Source organism: Phyllostomus discolor, chromosome 13, assembly GCF_004126475.2.
Source record: "Phyllostomus discolor isolate MPI-MPIP mPhyDis1 chromosome 13, mPhyDis1.pri.v3, whole genome shotgun sequence".
NCBI lineage: Eukaryota > Metazoa > Chordata > Mammalia > Chiroptera > Phyllostomidae > Phyllostomus > Phyllostomus discolor.
In genome coordinates, this window is record NC_040915.2 from 22,203,163 (window position 1) to 22,226,291 (window position 23,129).

The 23,129-nt window shown below is 46.9% G+C and overlaps 1 non-coding gene across 1 annotated transcript; it reads right to left on the reverse strand.

Moving 5' to 3' along the window:
- Positions 1 to 16,590: 16,590 nt before the first annotated feature.
- On the reverse strand, positions 16,591 to 16,697 carry LOC114510522. Its single transcript, XR_003685684.1, has one exon. It is a non-coding gene; the product is annotated as a U6 spliceosomal RNA (small nuclear RNA).
- Positions 16,698 to 23,129: the final 6,432 nt, after the last annotated feature.

The following is a 23,129-nucleotide window of genomic DNA, read 5'->3' on the forward strand; positions in this document are numbered from 1 at the left end:
AATCCATGCATCGGTGACTTTGGTCTGTTTTAGGTACTTTAAATACACTAAATCAATAATGATTACAGAGTAGCACAGTGTACTTAGTGTGTTTAGAATAGCACAGCCTGTGTAGGAAAGGTGGAGGGAATGCAAGTCTCTCCTAAACAGTGTCAAAGATGCGGATCAGGGAGAAGAGTGAAGTGTTGAAACTGAGGCTGCCTCTGCTGATTTCATCCCCTCCTGCTCGCGGTGACCCCAGGGTCCGGGAAAGGAGGGAGGAGAGCCCACACAGAGCACTTCCTGGGTCGTGTGGGGGCTGGCTCTGCGCACGGCCTTGTGCTGGGTGCTGTGTCCACACCGCCACTCTAATCCTCTGAACTCGGCAGGGCCATGTTGTTATGCCTACTTTATCAGTCAGGAAAAATTAATTTATCCAATAACTGTTAGGGCCTGTTTGAAATCCATTCTTTCTGACCCAAACCCATTTAAAAAATATGTATCCAAGGGCAGGTGGATCACACTTCCATTTGAGAAGCAAGGCATGGGAGTTCTAATCTGGCAAGAAGATTGATTAGCACGAGGCTGTTTCTTTGGGCTCCCTGTCAAAGTATCAAATGTCACCTGAATTTTATAACTTATTTCCTGTATCCCTTAAAGAGTCTCATAAGACAGTTCTATTGGACAGCCTTCCACCTTCCTGAGCTAGTGTGATCTTCAAAATTACCTGGGGCAGCCATGTAGCAGGGGTGCTTGCTAGTGCCCCATTGCAGGGAGTAAACGTGAGGGACTCAGAGGATGTAAACGACTTGGACGAGGTCACACTTGGACTCAGTGGCAAAGTGCGCAGTTGACCGGGTCATCTGATCCTCCGTCCAGTGCCCTCTCATGTGATCAATGATGTCACCCTCTACTCAGGTGCATGCAATGGGGTCATGTTCCCCTGAGAACGCCAGTGTTGGGAAGGGGATGGTGGGACTGACATTCACATGCTGACTCCACCCATGTCTCTGTTCCTTTGTTCTCTTTTTGCTCATTTCCCCTGCCACCCATTTACTTACCCAGCCATTGTTCAAGCATTCACCTCCCATTGCCCAGTCATCCATTCCGTTGGTTCTTCGTCTGTCATTCATCCCCTCACCCTCCATCTAACTGACTGCTGATTCCTCTAGCACCCTTGTCCACTGTCTCCTCATAGTATGTAATGACCTATAGAGTATGACCTCTGGTTGTGGAATAAAGCAAGGTATACATAAATAAAGGATGTCAGGGAATTGCGAAATATCAAAGAACAAGGAAGACACATTGCTGACTTTCGGGTGTGAGTGGGAAAGAGAGATCCGTCTCGAGAAATCTGTACTACTGGGGAGACTGAGTCAGTTCACTTAGAGAGGTACCAGGAGGTTTAGAGAAAGAAGTGCTTACTCCTGGCTGGCAGGGCTGGAGGGAGGAGGGAGGGTTTGGTCTGAGTGCCCACGCAGACAGATGTTTCCTAGGGCGAGTTCCGCAGGTGTCAGAATCACGTGGGCTGACTGTTAAAAACGCAGATGGCTTCTTCTACCTTAACCCGATCAGAATGTCTAGGGGTGGGGGATGGAAACGTATGTTTCTAATACATGCCCTTTAGGTGGCTTCTTAAAAAGCTTTATCGAAGTATAATTTACATATTGTCAAGTTCACCCATTGTTAGTGTACAATTCAATGATGATTTAGTGTATTTACAGAGTTGTGCAGCCATTACTGCTGCCTAATTCTTAGGTGACTTATAGTTTGCCCTCTGAAGTGGATTAATCTGCCAAGAGGATGGGAGGGGCCATTCCAGGTACAAGCTATACATAAAGGCGTAGGGATGAGGATGTGGAGATTGTGCAGGGAGCACGGGATAGTCCTGTGTCTCTGGGTGTAGAATGAGAGAAAGAAAAGAGAAATCCTACCAGAGAGAGGTGATGACAATGGTCAGATCATGCCCAAAGAGCTCCTTCGGTGGGGAGAGGGGACCGAGTGCCTGTGGTCTAGGGTGAAGCTGGTGGGGAAACCCGAGGGGCGGTTACAGACACAACTCTCTGCTGCCCTCTGTGCTGCAGAGGGGCACCCCACAGGACACCCACAGGGTGAGAGCCAGCTTGCTGAATGATCAGCTGGCCAGATGACCAATTCCTTGGTTCACTGAAGATATTTTATCTTGACTTGCTTGTAGCTTTGCCTGTGAATGGGCAAGTTTTCTCTGATGAGGACTTCACTGGCTCAGCTTTGTCACTTCTTTATTCCTGCTCCCTGTCCTTGGCCCCAGGTCCCCACCCCTGTTTGTCCCCCTCCACCTGCTCCTTCTGCCCATCCCCTGGAGGTAAGATGGCAATGGCCAGTTCTCCTGGAGGGAGATGCAATATTTGTGTGACAGCCATAGGTGAATCAATCCTTTGCAGAACTAATTTTCAATGCATTGCCCCTTGCCCATCAGCTTCTGAGCCCCGGCAGCTGGCTTTGATGGCTACTTTGCTGCTCTGTGATTTCTGCATTGACCCCTCTCCGAGCTTCCTTTTCCCTTGAATATACCAGCAAAGCCCAGGTCCTGAGAAGAAAGAATTATAATAACAATGGCGAACTTCTTTGGCCTCCTCCAAAGGAAAGGCTGAGGTAAATAGAAGGCGTTGCTATAGTTATTATGTGATACCACATATATTGGTTTTTCTTTCCAAATCATTGCCTGGGGCTCTGTTTTGAAATTGGTTTTACCCTCCTTGCTCTTATTGCCTTCAAAGCTCCCATTCCATATTTAACTTTTCTGCAATTCAGCACCTGCTCTGTTAGCACACTTCCCTTCCAGGCTTTCAGCGGGAGGCACCTGCATTTAGATCAGCCTGAGCTGTGGGGGCGAAGGGTGCCTTCACAACCAGGCCTTCTAGAACTTCCTCTCACTGCCAGGAGTGGAGGCCAAGGGCCCAGGACCCAGGAAGACTGCTCCCTTCACCCTACTTAATGTAACTAAGAGTGTGGACTTGGAACCAGACTCCTGGTTTGAGTCCTAGTACTGCTACTTATTTGCTGTGTGACCTTAGGCAAGTACCTCAACTTCTCTGTGCCTTTGGTTCCCTCATTTGTAAAATGGAGGCCACGCTAGTCCTAATCTAATAGGGTTGTAAGAAGGACTAAGTGAGTTCATGTATGGAAAGCACTTAGAACAGTATCTGGCTTATGATTAGTACCATGCAAGTGCTAGTTAATGTGTTTCTTTTTAGCTTTATTTTGTTTTCGGTGTGTTGGGCAGACATCTGGAGACTTGGACTCCGTTCCAGGCATAGTTGCAAAGTTGATCTGCGACTCAGGTAGGCCATTTCTCCAGAATTCAGCTTCCTCCTCAATTAAATGAGACTAATAGTCTCAGGCCTGCCCTGCTCACTGCCTGGGGTTACTCTGAGCATGAAATGACATAATGTGCATGATAGGGCTTTGCCAATGCTAAAGAGCTGACTGCAGGAATGATGACAGGATGCTAAATACTTTGTGAAAGGTCGACTTTGTTAAGATCATTTCTTGGAAGAGATGGCTCGTTCTCAGGGAGTAAGAGCCCAACACGCAAACAGTGAACTCCTGATTACTCAGGGCCCCGACTGGCCGGGTCCTCCTGCGCAGCATCACTGTGAGATGTCCTCTCCCTGGGGTGTCCAGGGAGGACGGAGGCTGTGCAACACTGCCTGTGGCATCAGGGCTCTTAGTCACAAACAGCAGAAACCAATGCTTGCTCATATGAGCAGTAAAAGGACTTACGAAATGGCACTGGGTAGCTCACAGAGTGCCCTGGAGCACCAGAGGACCAGGAGGCTGTGCAGCCTAGGTCAAGGTCTGAAGTCACACAGCAGAAGCGGTCCGGCAGAGATGCTGTAGCAGCCACTGCTGTCCACACTCGCACAGAGCGGGGTTGTAGCAGGGGTATCCGGAACTACGTGGGAACTCACCGGGGTCTAGACATCTCTTATCACTGCTGCTCTCTGCACAGTGGCTTCATTCTTTCCAACCTCTGACCAGCTTTCCTCTTGGTTAGGGAACATGGCCCCCGAGAGCTCTGTACCCATCTCTTGTAAGCTCCACCACCAGCAAGGAAAGGACTACCTACGTTTGGTTCTCATTCAAGCTCTGATTGGCTGAGTTTTGGGTTATTGGCCATTGTTAGACCAATTGGTATAGGGCTTGGTGGTGGGTACCATTCTTGGCCCACCTCGACGAAGGAAACCATGACCGGCAGCCCTCAATGGAAGCACATGGTTGGAATCGTATGGAGAAGAGGGTGGACTTCTCAGAGCAGGGATAGGGTATGGAGAGGATTCACCTCAGTGATCGCTTTGCCTTGAGCATGACTGGGAGATGTGGCTTCTGGCCTCTCGCCTCTTTTTGTTCTCAGTGCATTACTGCACCAGGCCAGGCCTTGGTGATTCCACGCGTCCATCAGGCTGTCTGATTATGCCTCTCCCTGAATAGCAACGTTAACTGCTTCCAAACTAGAGTTCAAGTGCCCTACTGTGATACTCCGGCTTCAACCATTTTTTTAAAAAAATGTTTTTGTAAAGATGGATTTCAAACATAAAGAATAGTAATGTATTATAAACATTCAGGGACCCATAATCCAACTGTAACAGATCCTAACATTTTGCTTCTGATTTTTTTAGAAAAGAAGTCAAGGATTACAAGTAGATTTGAACCTCTCCAGGGACCTCTTCTCAAACGATGTTTCCCCTTTTTCTTCCCAGGAGTTGACCACCATCCTAAATATAGTGGTTACCATGTTCACTGAATTTTCCACGGGTTCAAGTCCTTATGCAATGTATGAAATGGCTTTGCATGTTTTTAGCTCTACAGAAATACTGCCATACCATACATATTCTTTTGCAATTTGCTTTTTTCACTGAACATTAGTTTTGAGACTTATTTACATTGGTAAATGTAGTTCTAGTAGATTCATTTTAACTGCCATATAGCATTTTGCTTCTCTATCTCCTACTGATAGATATTTCTTCCTCCCTCCCTCCCTCCTTCCCTTCCTCCCTTCCTTTGTGCCACTATGACCCCTGTGGCAGTGAGCATTCTTACGCAGACCCTGAGGGGTGTACATAGGAGTGGAACCACATCCAGGGAGAGGGACAGGCAAGAACAGAGTCATAACCCAGCACCTTCTTCCTTCACTGTCTGCAGCTAGCAGGCGGCTGAGCCCAGGAAGCCCTTGTCAAGGCTGGTCGAGCAGGGTTTAGCAGCTTGGGAAATGCGGCTTCTTTAACTAACCGCTTGCTGGGGTGCCATCTGGGCTCTGATGTCCGCTTGCTCTGGACTTGAAAGGGCAGGCAGGCCCGGCAACTGAAAATATTTGCTGATTATAGGGACTGGGCCTTTTGAACAACAGGAGATTGGGAAAATGTATCTTTGCTTCTCTTTCGTCCCTTTGCATCACACCTCAGCTGGTGTCTACGTTGCTCGGGATAAATGGAGCGGTGAGGAAAGGCATGGAGTCAGAGAGAACCAAATTTGTGTCCCACGTTTTCCCACTTACCAGCTGTGTGACCATGTTTGTTACTTACATTCTCTGAACCTCACTTCCTTCTCCACGGAACGAAGCTCACGGACGTCCTCTGCTTTCCGACTCAGTGTAACCACCACCTGACGTGTCAGGCTGGGCAGTAGCCAGCAACCTCAGGTCCGTGGGTCTTGTTGGCTGAAGGCCACCGGGTGGCCTCCAGATCCAGTGTTCCCTCTTCACCCAGGACCCACTCTGCCTGCCAACGCTCCAGCTGGCTGCCAGGGCCTGCGCCCTTCCTTTCTCTGCGTGCAACTGGGTGCCCGTCTAGCATTTGCCATGCCTCTCCTTGGGAATTTTATACAGTTCTTCCCCTCGGCCTCTGACTTTGGGCTTGGGGCTGCCAGGAACCCGTCTGTCATCCTCACCATCAGCAGCAAAATACGGGGAACGGCACATGCGGAGCCCTTGCTCTAAAGCTGGGGGGAATCCAGCCCTCCCTTCGTGTTTACCCGGAGTTCGTAGAGAAAGAGGTTGAATGCACATTTTTGGGAGCCAGATAGATTCATCAGGTTCAGAGCCCTAGCTTCCTCATCTTTAAAACGGTGATGATAATGAACCTTTCTCCTGGGATTATTGTAAAGAGTATGAATAGGACAAGAGTAAAGCCATTTAGCGCAGTGCCCGAGTCATCATCAGCACTCAATAAATCACCATTAAACAAGCTACAATACGCTGAAGGCTCAATGTCGCAGCAGGACCGTCGATGTGGTCGAGGACAGGGCTCTGCGAAACGATGGCCTGCATTCACGTCCCGGCCCCTCTGCTGCTGGGCCGCAGCCCTGGGGAAGTCACCAGGCTATCGAGCCTCGGTTCGACTGTCCTCCCAGAGAGGGTGATGATCCCGAGCCCACTGTTGGCCTGCTCCTCTGAGAAGTCAACGATCTGATCTACACAGAGCCGTGAGAACAGTGCCTGGCAGATGGGAAGCGCTCATATTTAGTTGCTACATTGTTTTAATGATTATTATTACTTCATATAAATGTGTATGCATATAAATATACTGGCGTATTTGCCATGCATTCCAGTTTTTGTAATGTAACTTTATTTTCCTAAAGCTGAACCTACTTTCCTTCCTGAGTTCCAGTCCACCAGAAGGCAGAACAGGAGTTCTAGTTGCTTCCAGGAGAACACGGTCGTTCCAGTTACTTGGGCTTTATGGGTTTAAACTCGGGGAACTACAGGATTTCCCCTCTGCTTCCTTCCCCTCGAGGCCGATGCTGCGAGGGGGCTCAGGGGCACGCTCGCCCTGGCCTGGGCTCTGGTCCTCGGCACCAGCGTCGCTTGGCTGGTGGCAGGCACCAGGCTCTCCCGTGACTCTGCATGTCTGCTGCCCTCGGAGTGGCCTAGGGGTTGCTGGGAGAAGCGTGCATCCTCCCAGAACCCCAGAAAGTGGGGGAAGGATGAGGGTGGTCAGCGGTGGGCACAGTTATTAGTGTTGAGGATTCTTTCTTCTTTTTCTTCAGCTGTTCTCTTCCTCCAGAGCTTGGGGAAATCTGTAAGTCTGAGTCAGGGTGGAGGGGTGTGAGTATGTGTGTGTTGATTTACATTTCCCCTAGTCTTTCCCGTATTGTATTTGAAACAGGCCTAAATGTGAAGAATTTTGCCGTCTTTTCCCCCAGGTCCTTTTGCGACACTTCCCATTCTTGAGATAGCATGGACTTCGAGTTCTGGCCCCACTCAGGGAGTGGAGGAGGATCTCGGACATACGGGAATGAAGGGACAAGCACAACACTGAGCCGTTTACACGCCCTCCCGGCAGGTGGGCGGTTTCCCGACAAGCTCGGTGACCCAGCACATTCCGGTTTATCCCGCTTTCCTGACGGGGCAACACACGGAGAGAAGCTGAGCAGCTTGCTGAAGGTGGTCCAGGCAGGAGGAAGGGGACCTAAAGCGGGCGTGTCTGGCCCACCCGAACTCCCTACTGTGAGGCTTCCCAACCTCCCTACTGTGCGGTGAGTCATCTGGAAGGACAGCATCTCTTCTTCCGGCTGGGGGCGGCCACTCTCCTGAGTGTTCCGCAGCCATGACTTGCTCAGTAGGTGGCCCAGGTCACTCCGCATCAGGCTGAGCCAACCCTGAAATGTCACTGAGCATTGGCCCGTCCAACTGCCCTGTGGCATCAGTAAAGATGTGAGTTTCCTCCTCTGTCGTCCCAATCTGTCCCAGACTCCTCCATGTCCTGCTTGTTCAAGAGACGGAGGTCCTGTCCTGCCCCACACCCGGAAAGGTGGATCTTCTAAATATCCGCCAACACCAGGTGAATGGGCATCCGAGGGCTGAAGTCCTGTCAGTGGCTGGGCCTTAGTCCTCTGGGGTCTGTGGTGCAGCCGGTCCCTTAGCTCCTCCCCAGCCAAGAGACGCACAGCCAGGGCCCTCTCCCGGGGGGTCTCAGCCACACGTGCTGCCCCTCTGTGTGACCCAGGGCAGCGCTCAGGGTGCGGTGGTGCTGATCTCACCGGAAGCCAGGCCTGCGTTTCTGTTTCACCCGGGGTTTGTTGGCTGCGGCCCGTGAGAAGGCCGAAGGTCGTCGTCAGTTTTGCCTGGGGGATTAATTGGAATAGATTCCTTGGGCGCAGGCTGCCAATAAAGCCTGAGGGCTCCAGCTATCGATCTCTGGTGCTGAGCAGGAAACCACAGGCTCCACAACAGGCCCCGGGAAAGTTGTGGCGACAGGCCTTTTGGGGCCCCGGTGGTGAGTCGTGGCAGACGGAAGAGAACAGGAACCTGTGAGGCAGGTTGGGGGTCAGGGCGGGGGAGGAAGGTGGCACAAGGGCCACCAGGATTCAGTGAAGGAGAAGAGCATCTCATTTCCCGTGAACGATGTGGCTGAGAAATTGAAGCGGACATTGGTGAACTTTGGCGGCCGAGATGATTGTGAGCAAATTAATAGCTAGATATCCGAGACGTTTGTTTTGATGCAGATAATTGAGTTCTGAAGAGAGAGGTCACTGGTCCTCTAGCTTCCCCTTGGTCTCAGAGTCCAGATTATGATCAAGTCCTAGCCGTTAGTCCCCAGATGACCTCTCAATTTAATTCAGTTCAGCAACATTTGTTAGCACCTGCCACGGTGAGGGGGGAGACAGGGGAGACAGGGTAACAGGAGCACAGAGCACACTCCATCCTCCTAAGGAGTTTGTCTTGAATGGGGCAGACGCTTAGAAAGTAGATAGATAATTCTTAGGGCAGTTCTAGGTTCACAGCAAAATTGAGGAGAGGTAGAGAGATTTCCTATATACCCCCTGCTCCCCCCCATGCAGAGCCTCCCCCATGATTGACATCCCCCCCCCAGAGTGACACCCTGGTGACAGCGAGTGAGCCTACACTGACATGCTGTCATCACCCGGAGCCTTTACACGAGGCTTCACTCTTGGTGTTGTATGTTCTGTGGATTTTGACAAATGTGGAGTGACTGTGTCCATTATTTGGTGACATACAAAACAACGTCGCTGACCTCAAAATCCTCTGCTACACCTGTCCACCCCTCCCCCGCAGTCCTTGGGGACCACTGCTCTTTTTCCTGTCACTATCCTTTTGCCTTTTCCGGAGTGTCACACAGTTGGAACCATACTGTATGTGGTCTTTTCAGATTGACTTGTTCCACTTTGTAATATGCATTTAAGCTTCCTCCATGTCTTTCAAGGCTCCCTAGCTCATTTCTTTTAATTGCTGAGTAACATCCCACTCTCCAAATGTACCAAAGTTTATTGGCGCATCCATGTACCGAAGGACATCGCCGTGGCCTCCCAGTCCGGGGAACTGCAGATAAAGCCGCTGTAAACATGGGCGTGCAGTTTGGTGTGGACATAACTTCTCAGCTCTTCTGGGTAAATACCAAGGAGTGTGATTGTCGCTTGTACCATATGAATGTGTTTAGTTTTCTAAGAGACCTTAGGACAGACATTTTCACACAGTTAGTCTGTAAGTATCATTCTTGGGGCGGGGGATAGCACAGAGAGATTTAGGCTGAGAGGTGACGAGTTTTCATGATGGATGGCATTCGAGGATCTCCTTCAATAGGCAGGGAATCACCAGGAGAAGCACGTGTGTAGGACCTCCTTGGGCTCTTTTCTTGGGTACGACTGAGGCTGGAGCTTAGGTGTGTGTGTTAAAGATAAGGCTCAAAACGTAAGTTGTAGCCAGTTCTGGAGGGACTGGAGAGCAGGCTAGGGAGCTGAGATTTCATTCTGTAACTAGTTGGGAGTGATGGAAAGTCTTTGAGGAGGAGCGGGTGGCGATCAGAAGAGGGATCCAGGAAGCCCCGCCCTGCACTGTGTGTGGACAGAATTGGAGCAACTGGAGAGGGGAGAAAAGGTGCCAGTGAAGAGGCCATCACTACAGTCGGGAGAGAAAACACAGCTGTGACAGGGGAGGCGGGGCAGTGGGGAGACCACACAAGCCTCAATGTTCTTGTCGGTCCACTGGGACCAGGTGCTACTTTCCTGCCTAGGTAACTGGGCTAGAACCACAGGAGAGCCAGACAGAGTGGGGACAGGAGGAGGACATGTGGGCAGGACACCAGGAGGCTCTACCATTGCTGCCGGGTGACCATGCACAGGTCGTCCACCTCCCTGACACTGTTCTCCATTTGTCATTTAGGATTCACTTTTTGGCCTCAGGAGACGGATAGCCTAGTTTCAAGTCTTGTATCTGTTCACCATGAGCTTTGTGATGGCAGATAATCTAACTTCTCCAGTCCTCAATTTTCTTCTCAGTAACACAGGCATAAAGGTAGTCGTTACCTGACAGGTGTGTTGTGAGGTGGACTGAAGTAATGCACACAGTACCTGGCACATGGTAGGTGCCAGAGGAGCACTGGCAATGGTGATAGTGATGCTATCACTGACGCCACCACCTTGCCCATCACGGGCTCTCTGACTACTCCTAGCATAGCTTTCAGCACCAGGTAAGCCCAGCAAAGCTGTGCCACTCCCCTCTCTACTTTTAGCTCCTGCCCAAATTCATATTCAGGTATGGAGTCTCACTGAATCACATTTCAGCAAGGAAGGACCTCTGGGGACATCAGTCCAGTGCTTCGTCTGTTCCTTGATGTACTGGCCAGAAGTAATCGTACCCCCCAATCACAGGGAATGCTCTGCTCCAGGGAGCCTCACCCACGTGCAGGCACCTCTGACAGTTGGGGTCCAAGTTCATGCACTAATATCTTCTTCTGTGTGTGTGTGTGTGTGTGTGTGTGTGTAACACACCCCAAAAGATTTACTTCCAGGGCTGTTTCTCTAGTGCTCTCACTAATACAGGAAGTGAGTCCTTAATAAAACATTGACGGTTGAGGGGAGAAATGTGATAGAGGAAAGAGTAAGATCAATATTCAAGACTTGGAAATGCAGATGAGGAAGTCAAGTCAATTGAGAACAGATACATCCATGTGAACTTTTATTTGTTTTTCCTTTGCTGAGGGAACTTCCCAATTCAATGGGAGGAAACAGGCTCACGCAGCAGGAAGGACTTGGATTAGACAGTCCAGAACTTCCTGCCTGGGAAGTGATCAGAGGAAGTGGGGGCCTCTCTTGATCACCCATGCATCCCCTCCTCATGGGTCAGGTTCTCTCTGGTCTGGAGACAGAGGCAAATTAAAGAAACCAGGAAGGCGCTTTCATGCCAGGACTCTGCTAACTGCTGGAAGGAAGGAAGGAGAGGAAGAGTCTATTAAAATCTGCTCCGTTAAGGAGAGGTCCAACGGAGAGGCAGGCATCTCGGGATGACTCAGCCGCATCTGACCGCGGCAGCTAGAGGGGCTCAGGGGGCCCGCCCCCACTCCAGCCTCCCCCTGCACTTGCTCAGGAGATACCCAGAGGCCTCTGACTGGCTTGCAGACTGACCTGGGTCACACAATATCCCCACAATGGGTTTTGAGGAATCTTTGGTAATAAAAACAATAGCAATGCAGCAAAAATCTTGGCTATGTAAAATGCCTCAGGAAATGAAGCATTTTGGATAGTGGAATTTTCCCTAAAGTTGAGGATTTTTCCATTTAAGTAGAGACTCTTATTTTTTGTTGTTGTAGTTTTTTTAAAAGATGGAGTGAATCAATATAATACAATATTTTTTGTTTATTTGGAGACAAGAAGTTGTTCTATACTATGAATGTAGTCATTCCCTAGGCAGTTAATGAAGTGCACGGTTTGCCCCCAAGCCAGATGCTGAACCCTTTGTGCTCCTGTCTGCTCCTCAGCTTCTCTGACCCTTCTTCCTTCAAGACGCCTTTGCCTCTCGTTTCTTGCCCATGTCAGTGCACTTGACGCTGGTGGTCTCATTTGTTCTTTGTGAGTCTTTCTCCACGTGTAGATTGTAAGCTGCAGTCGATCTTGTCTATCTTTGTCCAGTACCTGGTCTCAGGCCATTCACAACAGAGGCTCGATGTTTATACTTACGTTAATCACTTGTTCGCTGAACAAGCATTAAGCATTTACTCGGCAGCAGGCAGTGTGGTACGTGCTGGGGATGCAGTGATGAATAGCTCAGGTGGATGAACCTGCTTGTCTTCATGGTCCGGCAATTTGCTTCTGAAGGGTGCGTGGGCCCAGCCCTTCCTCCAAGTCCACTCTCTCTCACTGTCTCCTGGCACCGTGGCTCTCACACTGGAGCGTGCCTCAGAGTCACCCGGAGGGCGGGTTGATCACGCTGCTGGGCAGCACTCTGGGGCGTCTCTGACTCTCGCGTGAGACCCAAGAACGTTCTTTTCTAACAAGTTCCCACGGGATGTGGATGGGGCTGGTCTGGGGGCCACACCTGAAGCACCCCTTTAGCCACGTGACTTCCACTCTGCCCCTCCAGTGCTGGGCTAGCTTCCACCCCAGGCGTTCCCCTCGGGTCTTCCCTCTGTCTCACCTTGGTCTGGTTGCCCCACTTCATCTCCTGCTCAGAGGGGCCTTGCGCTGAGCATCACAGTGAATGTCGCTGTCCCCTGCCCAGGCGCTCAGATATCACATGCCTTGGTTTTGTGTCTTTCTTAGACTCTGTCCATTTCTTAAGGTATCTCTGTGTGGTGGTCTCAGGGATCATTGATGAAGAGATACAAGACACCCAGGCAAAGGACACACGTTCCTTTAGCGTAATTAAAGGAAACGAGAGTTTACGTGCAGGAAGATGGCCACATGAAGCAGGGGTCAGAGCACTACTTTCCAGGCCCCAGGGGGAGATCAGGTGACAGGGGGGAGGATCCCGTTCATTCCCAGGGTCTTTCCCCTCTCCAGGCTCCTGTTGCCTGACCTGCAGACCCGGTGTGTTTCCTGCAAGGTCAGTTTCTCAGGGAAACCCTCTTCTAGGCAGGATGGAGCCTCAGACTTGCCTGTGCAGTTCCTGCAGTCTTCCTGTTTTATTTGTTTTTTCTTATCTATTCATTTGTTTACCCGCCTCTCTCCCGACTAGTGTATAGGCACTAGTGTATAGTGTATGAGAGTGGGCGCATGGGCCTCCTTTACCAGGGTTTCCTCAGCACTGGAGCCAAGCCTGGTAGAGAAGGAACATTTACTTCCTATAAGTGCCCTCCTTCTTCCCTCGCCTAATTGGGAACCAAGAACGTGCCTCTTAAATGTAATTTAATTCTTTCCCAAAGAAAGCCTCTTCTGTAGCCTGCAGCTAATGCCACAGAAGGAGAAAGGCAACTCTGAGCGAGAGGAAGCATGCCTCAGTCTGTATCTTAATGCAGCGAGAGCTCTCAGGCGAGAGGCCGTCTGTTCACGGTCAGCTTCTTTTCTCTTCCTCTCCTCTCCCCTGCTCCGGCGCGGTGTGACTCTGACTTCAGAGCTATAATAACAGACCTATTACTGTAATAAGGTGCCAGAAGGGAGAAAGGAGACGAAGTAACCGAGGAAGAAAGAGGCACAGCGTCAGCGTGAGCCTCACAGTCTCGTGGTGGAGCCTGCAGGCTGTGGAATAAGGGAGGCCCCTTTAACTGCGGCTTTCCCGCCTGGTATGGGAGAGACGTGTCTGTCCTCTGCCTGTGTGCTCTCTGTGGCCCTCACAAGTGATTTTGCTATGGGATGCTAACGGTATCTGCAATGACGCAGCGTCATTTTGGAGGGGCTGCTCTGTGGGGTTCTGCCTCCGTGCCCACTCTGCTCATGTCCAGCCTCTCCAGCCAGACCAGAAGGTCCTTGAAGACAGGAGCGTGTCTTGCTGAGGTTACCCGACTATTCTGTGTTCCTCTCAGATGACAGGCATCTGCGGATTCTCATGCAAGCAACTTCTTCATTTCTTTTTCCAGCCGCTTCTCCTCCCTTGTGTCTATTGACTCAACCCAGGGAGGTAACACGTGGTGCTGACTTCCTTTCCTTGCTTTTCTCAAGCAGGGCTGCTGGCAAGTGCCTACCTTGTGGCGACTCGTTCATTCATCAAAATATGTTTATTGGGAACTCTGCTGCGAGCCAGGCTCTGTGCCAGGAGTGGGGAAGTTAGTGACGATGAAGACAGACCCGGTTCTTGCTCTCTTGAAGCTTGTCGTCTAATACGGAAGCAGGCAAGAGCGATTTAGTGGAAAAATTGGTAAAAGCTATGCATTAAAAACAAGGTGATTAACATAGTGAATAACGACAGAGGTGGTTGCTTTTCCATGGGGTGGTCAGGGAAGGACTCTGGGAGTTAATCCAAGGCCTAGAAACTGAGGATAAGCCAGCTGTGTTGAAGAGTGTGGGGGATAAGCACGTGCAAATGTCCTGAGGTGAGCAACGCCCTGCTGGAGGTACTAAAAGAAGCTAGCTCAGTGTGGGAGAGGTGGGAAGTGTGTGGAACCATGCTGGAGGGACAGGGCAGGGCTAGATCGTGAGTCAAATGTTCATTTTGTTTAAAGCTGGTATCCAGCCATATTCCCCTTCCTGTCATTTGGATCCTGCAGAAGCTGTAGGAGAATTCTCAAAGTTGAGTGTGCACCCGATTCTCCCAGGGAGCTCGCAAAAGTGACACATGTGCTCTGAGCTTCTGGTGCAGTGTGTTGTACGTAGTGGTTGGGGCTCTTTCTGTTGCAAATAATAGAAATGCAGCTCAAACCACCTAAGCAAAAGCAAAACAGCAGTTAATGGTTCTCCTACTTTGGAGTTAAAGGGGGGTTAGCTTCAGGCATGACTCAATCTAGCAGTTGAAATAATATCATTAAAGCCCTCCTGCCTTTTTTTAGTCCTTATGTATATACAGGCTTCATCGTTAGGAATGTTCTCTCCACAGGGTGGTAAAAATAGGTAATGGAACTCTAGGCCTGTAACATTGATACAAGATACAGATCATAGGTATTGATCTCAGCAAGAGTACCGTATACTCTCTTTAAGCTTTATATCAATTCCTAAAGTGGACTCTGATTAGCCTTACTTGGGCCATATGCCCACCGCAGAGGGGTTTAAAGAGATGGGGAACGTAAGGTAGCCCCCTGAGTGGCAGAGGGAGCAGGGCCACTTGAGTGACAGCATCCCCATAACCACTTAGGGGTAGGGAAGAGATAGTTTCCATAAATAGAAATGCAGAAGCGGAAAAGACCAAATGTAGCAAATATTCACCACTGAAGGCCTGGGCAGGATGGACATGTGACTTCTCAACACTAACCCCACTTGGTGTTTGAAACAGGCGATGCTTTGCAAAACATTCCCACAGATCACTTTGCAGATTGAGATACAGAGACTGTAGAGAATAGGGAGTCACAACAATGACAGAGATGGGCTCTACAAAAATTTTCGTGGTTCTCACAGGCATCTCAGTGTCCTTGGCCTAGTCTGTAGGTCCCCCTTCATAAGTTCTAGTACTGTCCGTGCATGTTCGAGCCCCCCCCCCACACACACAGTTATAGGAGACAAAAAGCAACTTGCCTGTTTTTAGGAAGGGAGGACTAACTTAAATATGATTCATCAAATTTCTCAGGAAATTCTGCTGAAATTTTGAAATGAATTGCACAGAGTTAATAGATAAATAGGAGATCAAGATAATTATAAATGTGAGTTATTTCATTGATGAACATAACTGTATTTCAAGTCTTCATTTATGTCATTAATTATATTTTAAAATAATGGTGTTGTACATTATTGCATTATACTTCCTAGCTATTTGGTAGTTTTTGTTGCTATTATAAATGAATATATGTTTTCTATGAGTTACTGCATTTTGTAAGTATCTCAAATCTGGCAAACTTACTGAATTCTATTATTCTGTTAATTTGTTTCTTAATTCTGTTACTTTAACATAGATGGTTGTATTATCTGCTATCAATCCCTTCCCTCCTAATATTACATTTTTATTTTTCTTGTCTTATTAAATTGGGCAAAGTTTCCAGGATTATTTAGGTGGTACTGGTGACAGCTGAAATCAGCACATTCTTGATTAGAAGGCTAGGAGATTTGAAGCGAGTATGTCTCAAGGGTTCTCATTAGTTGAATATTGGATGTAGGTTTATGGAATATAGTTTTTATCAAGTTACAGAAAATTCTTTCACTTCCAGTATTCTAAGGGTTTTTCATAATTAAATAGGTATCAAGTTTTATAAAAATGCCTTCTTTGTAACTACTGAGGTCATATAAATTTTCTCCTTGATTTTAGAGACTTATATTGATATATTTTTATAATGCTAAATCATACTAGCCTTTGAAAAGTGAATTCTACCTGATTATGACAGATTGTGTGAAAAGAAATTAAAAGCCAACATTGTACTCAAACTTTCCTTCTATGTGTTTAAATGAACAGGCATAAAATGTTCCTTTACTTGTAGTGTTCTTACCTAGTTTTGGTAAAGTTTGTATGAGTCTCTTAAAAATTGATTGGAAATCTTGCCTTTTTATATATTTTCTTCCTTCCTTCTTTTCTTTTACTTCCCTTTTCCCTTCCTTCCCTTTCCTTTTTTCCTTCCTTCCTTCCTTCCTCTCTCTCTTTCTCTCTCCCTCTCCCTCCCTCCCTCCCTCTCTCTCTCTCTCTCTCTCTTCTTTCTTAATTTGTATAAGAGTGGGATTATATCATCCTGGAAAGTTTGTTAAAACTCTTCTGTAGATCATTTAAACCTCAGGCTTTTTTGTTGTTGTTGCAATAAGGAAGGACTTTTATTATCATCTTAATTTTTTAAAAACATGGAACGCTTCACGAATTTGCATGTCATCCTTGCACAGGGGCCATGCTAATCTTCTCTGTATCGTTCCAATTTTAGTGCATGTGCTGCCGAAGTGAGCACTATTATCTTAATTTTTTAAATGGCAAATTTGATTATGCTTTATATTTTATACCAATTTTGGTAATTATGTATACTTAAGAAATTTACGTATTTAGATTTCCTTGTTTTATTACATATAGTTTATAATTTTTAAATTAAAAATGTCTATGTTATCAATCTGTGGTTTAAAAAATTTGTATGACATCTTTTAAATTTTTAGGTCAGTCATTCCAGAGGGTTTTTTAAAAAGTATTTTTTATTGATTATGCTATTATAGTTTTTTCAATTTTTCTCCCTTTATCCCCTCTCTACCCTGCCCCCCCAACCCTCCACCATTCCCCCTCCCTTAGTTCATGTCCCTGGGTTGTATATATAAATTCTTTGAATCCTCTGTTTCCTATACCATTTTTTTTATGTCTCCCATCTATTTTATGCCCACCAATAATGCTTTTTCTTCCCTGTACCTTTCCCCCCATTTCTCCCTTCCCCCTCCCCACTGAACTCCCTCCATGTGATGTCCATCTCTCTGGTTCTGTTTCCATTCTGGTTGTTTGCTTAGTTTTTGTTTTTGTTGTTTTTCTTTTCTCTTAGGTTCACTTATTGATAGTTGTGAGTTTGTTGTCATTTTACTGTTCATAGTTTTGATCTTGTCCTTTTTGTTAATAAGTCCTTTTAACATTTCATGTAATAATGGCTTGGTGATGATGAACTCCTTTAACTTAACCTTATCTGGGAAGCACTTTATCTGCCCTTCCATTCTACGTGAAAGCTTTGCTGGATAGAGCAATCTTGGATGTAGGTCCTTGCCTTTCACAACTGCAAATACTTCTTTCCAGCCCCTTCTTGCCTGTAAGATTTCTTTTGAGAAATCAGCTGACAATCTGATGGGCACTCCTTTGTAGGTAACTGTCTCCTTTCCCTTTGCTTCTTTTAGGATTCTCTCTTTGTCTTTAATCTTGGGTAACTTAATGATGATGTGCCTTGCTGTGTTCCTCCTTGGGTCCAATTTCTTTGGGACTCTCTGGGCTTCCTGGAAGTCTATTTCCTTTGCCAGATTGGGGGAGTTCTCCTTCATTATTTGTTCAAATAAGTTTTCAATTTCTTGCTGTTGTTCTTCTCCTTCTGGCACCCCTATAATTTGGATATTGGAACATTTCAAGTTGTCCCAGAGGTCCCAAGTTTCTCTTCAGTATTTTGGATTCTTGTTTCTTCTTCTGATCCATTTGGATGTTAATTCTTCCTTTTGTTCCAAATTGTTGCTCTGAATCCTGGTTTCCTTCTTGTCACTGTTGGTTCCCTAAATATTTTGCTTTATTTCACTTTGGGTATTCTTCATTTGGTTTTTCATTTTTCAACCCAGCTCAATCAGATCTGTGAGCATTTTCATTACCAGAGCTTTAAATTCTCCATCAGATAGGTTGGTGATCTCCTCATTGCTTAGTTCTGAGGTTCTGTTCTGTTCTTTCTTTAGGCCATATCTCTTTGTCTTGGCACAGCTGATAGGTTGTAAGGGGATGGGGCCTTAGGTACCCCCCCGTCCCCACAGGGCAACCCTCTTTGCTGTGGTGCTGGTGCTGCGCTGCCTGTGGAGGAGGGGCCAGAGAGGGAACAGTGCGGCTGGCCTGCTCACCTCTAGCACACTTTCCAAGTCTCATGTGAGGCTGGGAGTACCTCCCACTGCAGCAGCCCCAGCCTTAGCCCACAGTCAGCTCTGGGTCTCAGTTTTCCCCTTAAGTCAGTCCCTCCCATGAGCCCACTGAGCTCGGCAGCCAGCCCTGCCCCCACGGTGTGCCGCATTGCTGTGGTTTTTCTGAGTCGGCCTGTGCGGTCTGTGGCCTTAACCAGTCTGGTTGTTCTGGTTGATTTTTTTCTTTGACTCCTTAGTTGTCGGAGTTCCATGCAGTTTGATTTTCTGGTCCTTTTGGTTATTTATTGATTTTAGATTGATTGTTATCCTTCTTTTACTTGTGCGAAGAAGCCAAGGGTTTCTACCTATGCCTCCATCTTGGCCGGAACCCCATTACAGAGGTTTTGTGAGAAACAATGTGAGGTTGTTACTATTTTCCAACATCCATATTTTGAAATTTTTGTTTTAATAACTAAAAATTTTGTTTACTCATTTATTTCTGTATTTTTAACCTAATTCATCCTATTATCTTTTGGTTGATAGGATACTCTTTCATCTTCCTGAGTTGAACAATTAGTTTGGTCATTTTTGCTGTTTTCTGTTAATATATTTAAGGCTATAATTTTTCCTTTTAGTACTACTTTTGCCATTATCTACAAATATTATTGTTTTTCAATGAAAAATGTTCTCTTATTTCATTCATGGACATCTCTTTAACCCAAAGATTATTTGGTAGCATTCTGAATGTTTATGTTTTAGTTTGCAGATATGTGGAATTTGAAAGCTGTAACTAAAAATTGTTCGTTTTATTCTGCTGTGATCGGAGAACACAGCCTGTAAGACGTTGATTCTCGGGGTATTTGGAGTCTTCCTTCATGCCCTTCATTTTTGTAAGATTTCCACGAGTCCCCGAAAGCGTCAGTGTTCTGCACCTGCTGGGTGTGAAGTTTCATGTATTTCACTGTGTCTAGCTTATTAATTACATCAAGAACTCGTTTATATCCCTGACTAGCAAGGCTCAGTGGGTGGGGTGTTGTCCCGCAAACCACAAGATTGCAGGGTCAGTTCCTGGTGAGGACACATGCCTGGGTTGTGCACTGGGTCCCCGGTTGGGGGTGTGTGAAAGGCAACGGGTTGATGTTTCTCTCCTACATCAATGTTTCTCTCCTTCTCTCTAAAAATAAATAGATTCTTTAAGAAAAGAAATCTTTTATATCTTTGTATCTTTTTGTTAACCCAATGTATCAGCTTTCAGAAGTGTGTGCAAAGTCTCTCACATTTTTGCATGTAGTTCCCCATGATGCAACAATGAAATATCAAGTCAACTTTTCAAGGTTGTTTTTTAAGCCACAGAACACTTTTGTCACGTGAACTCTTGACAGGAATCCAGTTTAAAAATGGATGAAAGCAGAAGGGCATTGTTGGTGGGGAGGGACTCTATTCCCTTCTTATCTTCTCCCCATTCTGTAGGACCTCCCCCAAACTCTGCAAGACTGCAGCGCTGTACCGAGCAGGGTTTGAAAACCGCTGGGGGAGAGAAGGGATAGCCGGACTCGAGTCACCTCCACTTTTGCTTGTAATGAGTTTTACCCTCTAACCAAACTACTGTTCCTCTGCGTAAGATGAGAGGGTGGCGGCAAATGTTTTCTGAAGTCCTCCCCAGATAGAAAGTTGTAGCAGTCTAAATATTTATTGACCAATCACCTACTAAGTGTCAGCGCCATGCTCAGATGAGCCTATATTTTGGCACCAGTAATCCCTGCACTACATCAAGTGCTTGTCTTCCGTTATCTCACTTAATCCTCAGACAGCCATAGGATGTGCTGGTGGGGGTGATGCAGCAGGAAATGAGGCGGGCGGCCCCCACCCAGAGAGCGCTCTCTCCAGCTCACTTAGAACGCCTGTCAAAGGGGAGATGAAACCCGTGCAGTTAAGGCTATGGGAGTCAGGGCTCAGATTCCGTCCTGCTGCTTATTATTAGCATGTGTGTCCTTGGACAAGTTGCTTAGCCACTCGGGGGCTGCGACTCATTTCTGTCCTCGGTGCAACAGTGACCACAGTGGCATCTAGCACTGTGCGGGCGCAGAGTGGGTGCTCAGTAAGTAGGAAGGTGCTTTCCCTCGAGAAGTGGAGATTCTAGTTTAGGAGGGAAGCAACAGATGGGAAGGAAACTGTGTTCACGCATCAAGAAATGAGCGTTGGGGCTTCCTGACGTCTAGGCTAGACCTGTAAATCTCAGGCCTGTTCCTCCCGGGACCATTGGCCTTCATGTGCACGAACCTCCCTCAGCTCCAAGGCCTGAGCTTTGATGGGCAACAGACACGGCTCAGAACCCCCAGAGGCCCAGGTTCCGGGTCTGTCTGAGGGTCTGCTCCCAGCACGGCCCAGCCGGGGTCACTGTGCAGTCACAACGAGACTCTGCCAACGAGCCAACCCTGTTGGAACTAATGGGTTGTGGGGGAATGGGTATGTGTGACTCCTTAGGTACAGAAAAGGGATCCTGCTTTCCTTCATTTAGTTTCACTGAAATTGTAAAAATTTATTACTTTGGACACATGACAGTAACTTGCGTTTTTAAATATCAAAGTGATATTTTCAGTTGTTTCCAAAAGGGAAAATGGGGTTGAAGGCAGCAAGGTAAGAAAGAAAGTCTCTGGGGAGATGGTTCCGGCCCCAAGAAAGGGAATTGCAGGCTCAGGGTCTGTTTTGATTGAGTTTTGCTGGATGATTCGGGCAACTCTCTTTGCCTCATAGGGCCACAGTTTAGTCATGGTGTGGTGGGGACGCTGGAAAGGTCACCATCGTGACCACCATCTCCACCTCCCCCTCCCCTCCCCTTCCCTTCCCTTTCTACCAGGGTTGAAAGTATGTGACTTGTATACAATCTCATACCCCTTTTTTTGCCTCCTAACTTAGGAACGTTAGCATTTCCAAAAGTTATTAAAATTCCTCAGGATCATCACTTTTAATTTCTACAAAGTACTCAGTCATGTGGAGGCTTCATCATTTACCAAATCAATCGCTATTGTTTGCATTGAGGTTATTTCCACTTTGTCACTATTACAGACGATAGCACAAACATCTTTGGGCATAGAGCATTTAAACATCTTTAGATTATTCCCTTAGGATTGACATTGCTATTTAAAATGTTTTTGGTTATAAATATAAGAATATTCTAGAAGGTTTAAAAAGCAAGCAAAACTTAGAGGAAAAAATAACAGTTATTATTAGCTAATACTTACACAGGGCTGTCTAGGTACCTGGAACCATTTTAAACATTTAACATGAATCAATTGATTAATTCCCACAATTACGTGAGATTTGTATTTTTGGTATTTATTGATTATTTTTTTAGGAAACAATATTTGTTTAAAAGATATGAATATGTTTAAGACTCTTCATGCTACCCAGCTGCTATTCGGAGATGCGGTAGCTGTTGGTCCCCAGACCAGCAGGGTGTGAGTGTTCTTCTCTCTGCACTCTCCCAGCGCCCAGCTTTATTATTTTAAAACATTGTTGAGTCCTGAGGGCTTTCTATGGCATCATTTTACCTCCAATGACCCTTGAAACTTTGTGCTGGCCTGGCACAAATCTCTAACTGGGCAAAATGCAACAGCTGCTGGCGGCGGCTCCTGAAACGCTTGCCCACCGCTGCTGCCGGTGAGGAATCCGGGAGCCGAGCTGAGGAAGGGGCGGGAGCCGGGAGCCAGTGGGCATGCACCCACCTCTAGTGTCGTGCTGGCCGGGACTCAGACATCTCCCTCTGGGGTAAAATGTCAACATGCTCTAGGGGGCAGGAGACTCACATATCAGGTAGAGGAAGGTAAAGATAATGCAAAAGATTTTTGTATTTTTGGTTCAGAGAGACGCCATACACACTCAACCCAGGAAACGGATGCTCATACTGAGTTGTAACAACAAAGAGACTCCTCTCTCTGGACCCCTGGAACCCAGCAGTCTCTGAGGAAGGAGGGATTGGGCCATAGAGTTATGATCTCTTAGGTCAAGGTCAATGCCGCATCTGACATCCCTAATATCCTTGAAGAACCAAGGCTGATCCTGGAAACCTGGAGACATTCTAGGGACTTCCCTTTAGTTTGATTGAAGATCACAGACCTCTTTCTCTCCTTTTTTCCCTTTCTTCTCACTCTTTCTCCCCCTCTCTCTGCTCCCTCCCTTCCCCAGCTTTGCTGGACTTTATAAAAGTAGTGTGTATTTATTTTACCACGTCAAACATTTCAGAGGTGCAGAAAGGAACTATTAGTAATCGTCCTCTATCTTCCCTTAACCCCACCCTCCCCAGACAATCAGTGTTCACACTTTGTTCTCTAGTTTTACACATTTTTTAATGTTCCTACAAATTTTTTTTAAAAATTTGCCCTTTAAAAAAGAAAATAATAGAAGCAAATCTTCATATGTTTTTCTAACATAAAGCTATATCAGGGAAAATACTCTAGGTTAGGATATATAAATCTCAGTAAAATAATAATAGCTTCATAATATTCCATTTTGTATGGATGCACCATAAACTTATTTGACTAGTCCCCTGTTGAGGGTCATTCAAATAATTTTCAAATTTGTTCTCCTTTTCCCTCCCTCCCTCCCTATACCAATGGAACTATGACAAATACCCTCATACAGAATTCCTTTCATACAGAGGCTTATATTTTTATAGACCAGAGTTCCCCAAGTGGGATTATTGGGACACAGGACACATAAATTTTGTCAGTAGCTTGTCTTGCCTCTTTTTGTTATTTTTTTTTGTTACTTTTTTTGTTGAGCACTTTTACCTGTGTTGTTGGGCTTGACACTCGTGGCCCCTGCGG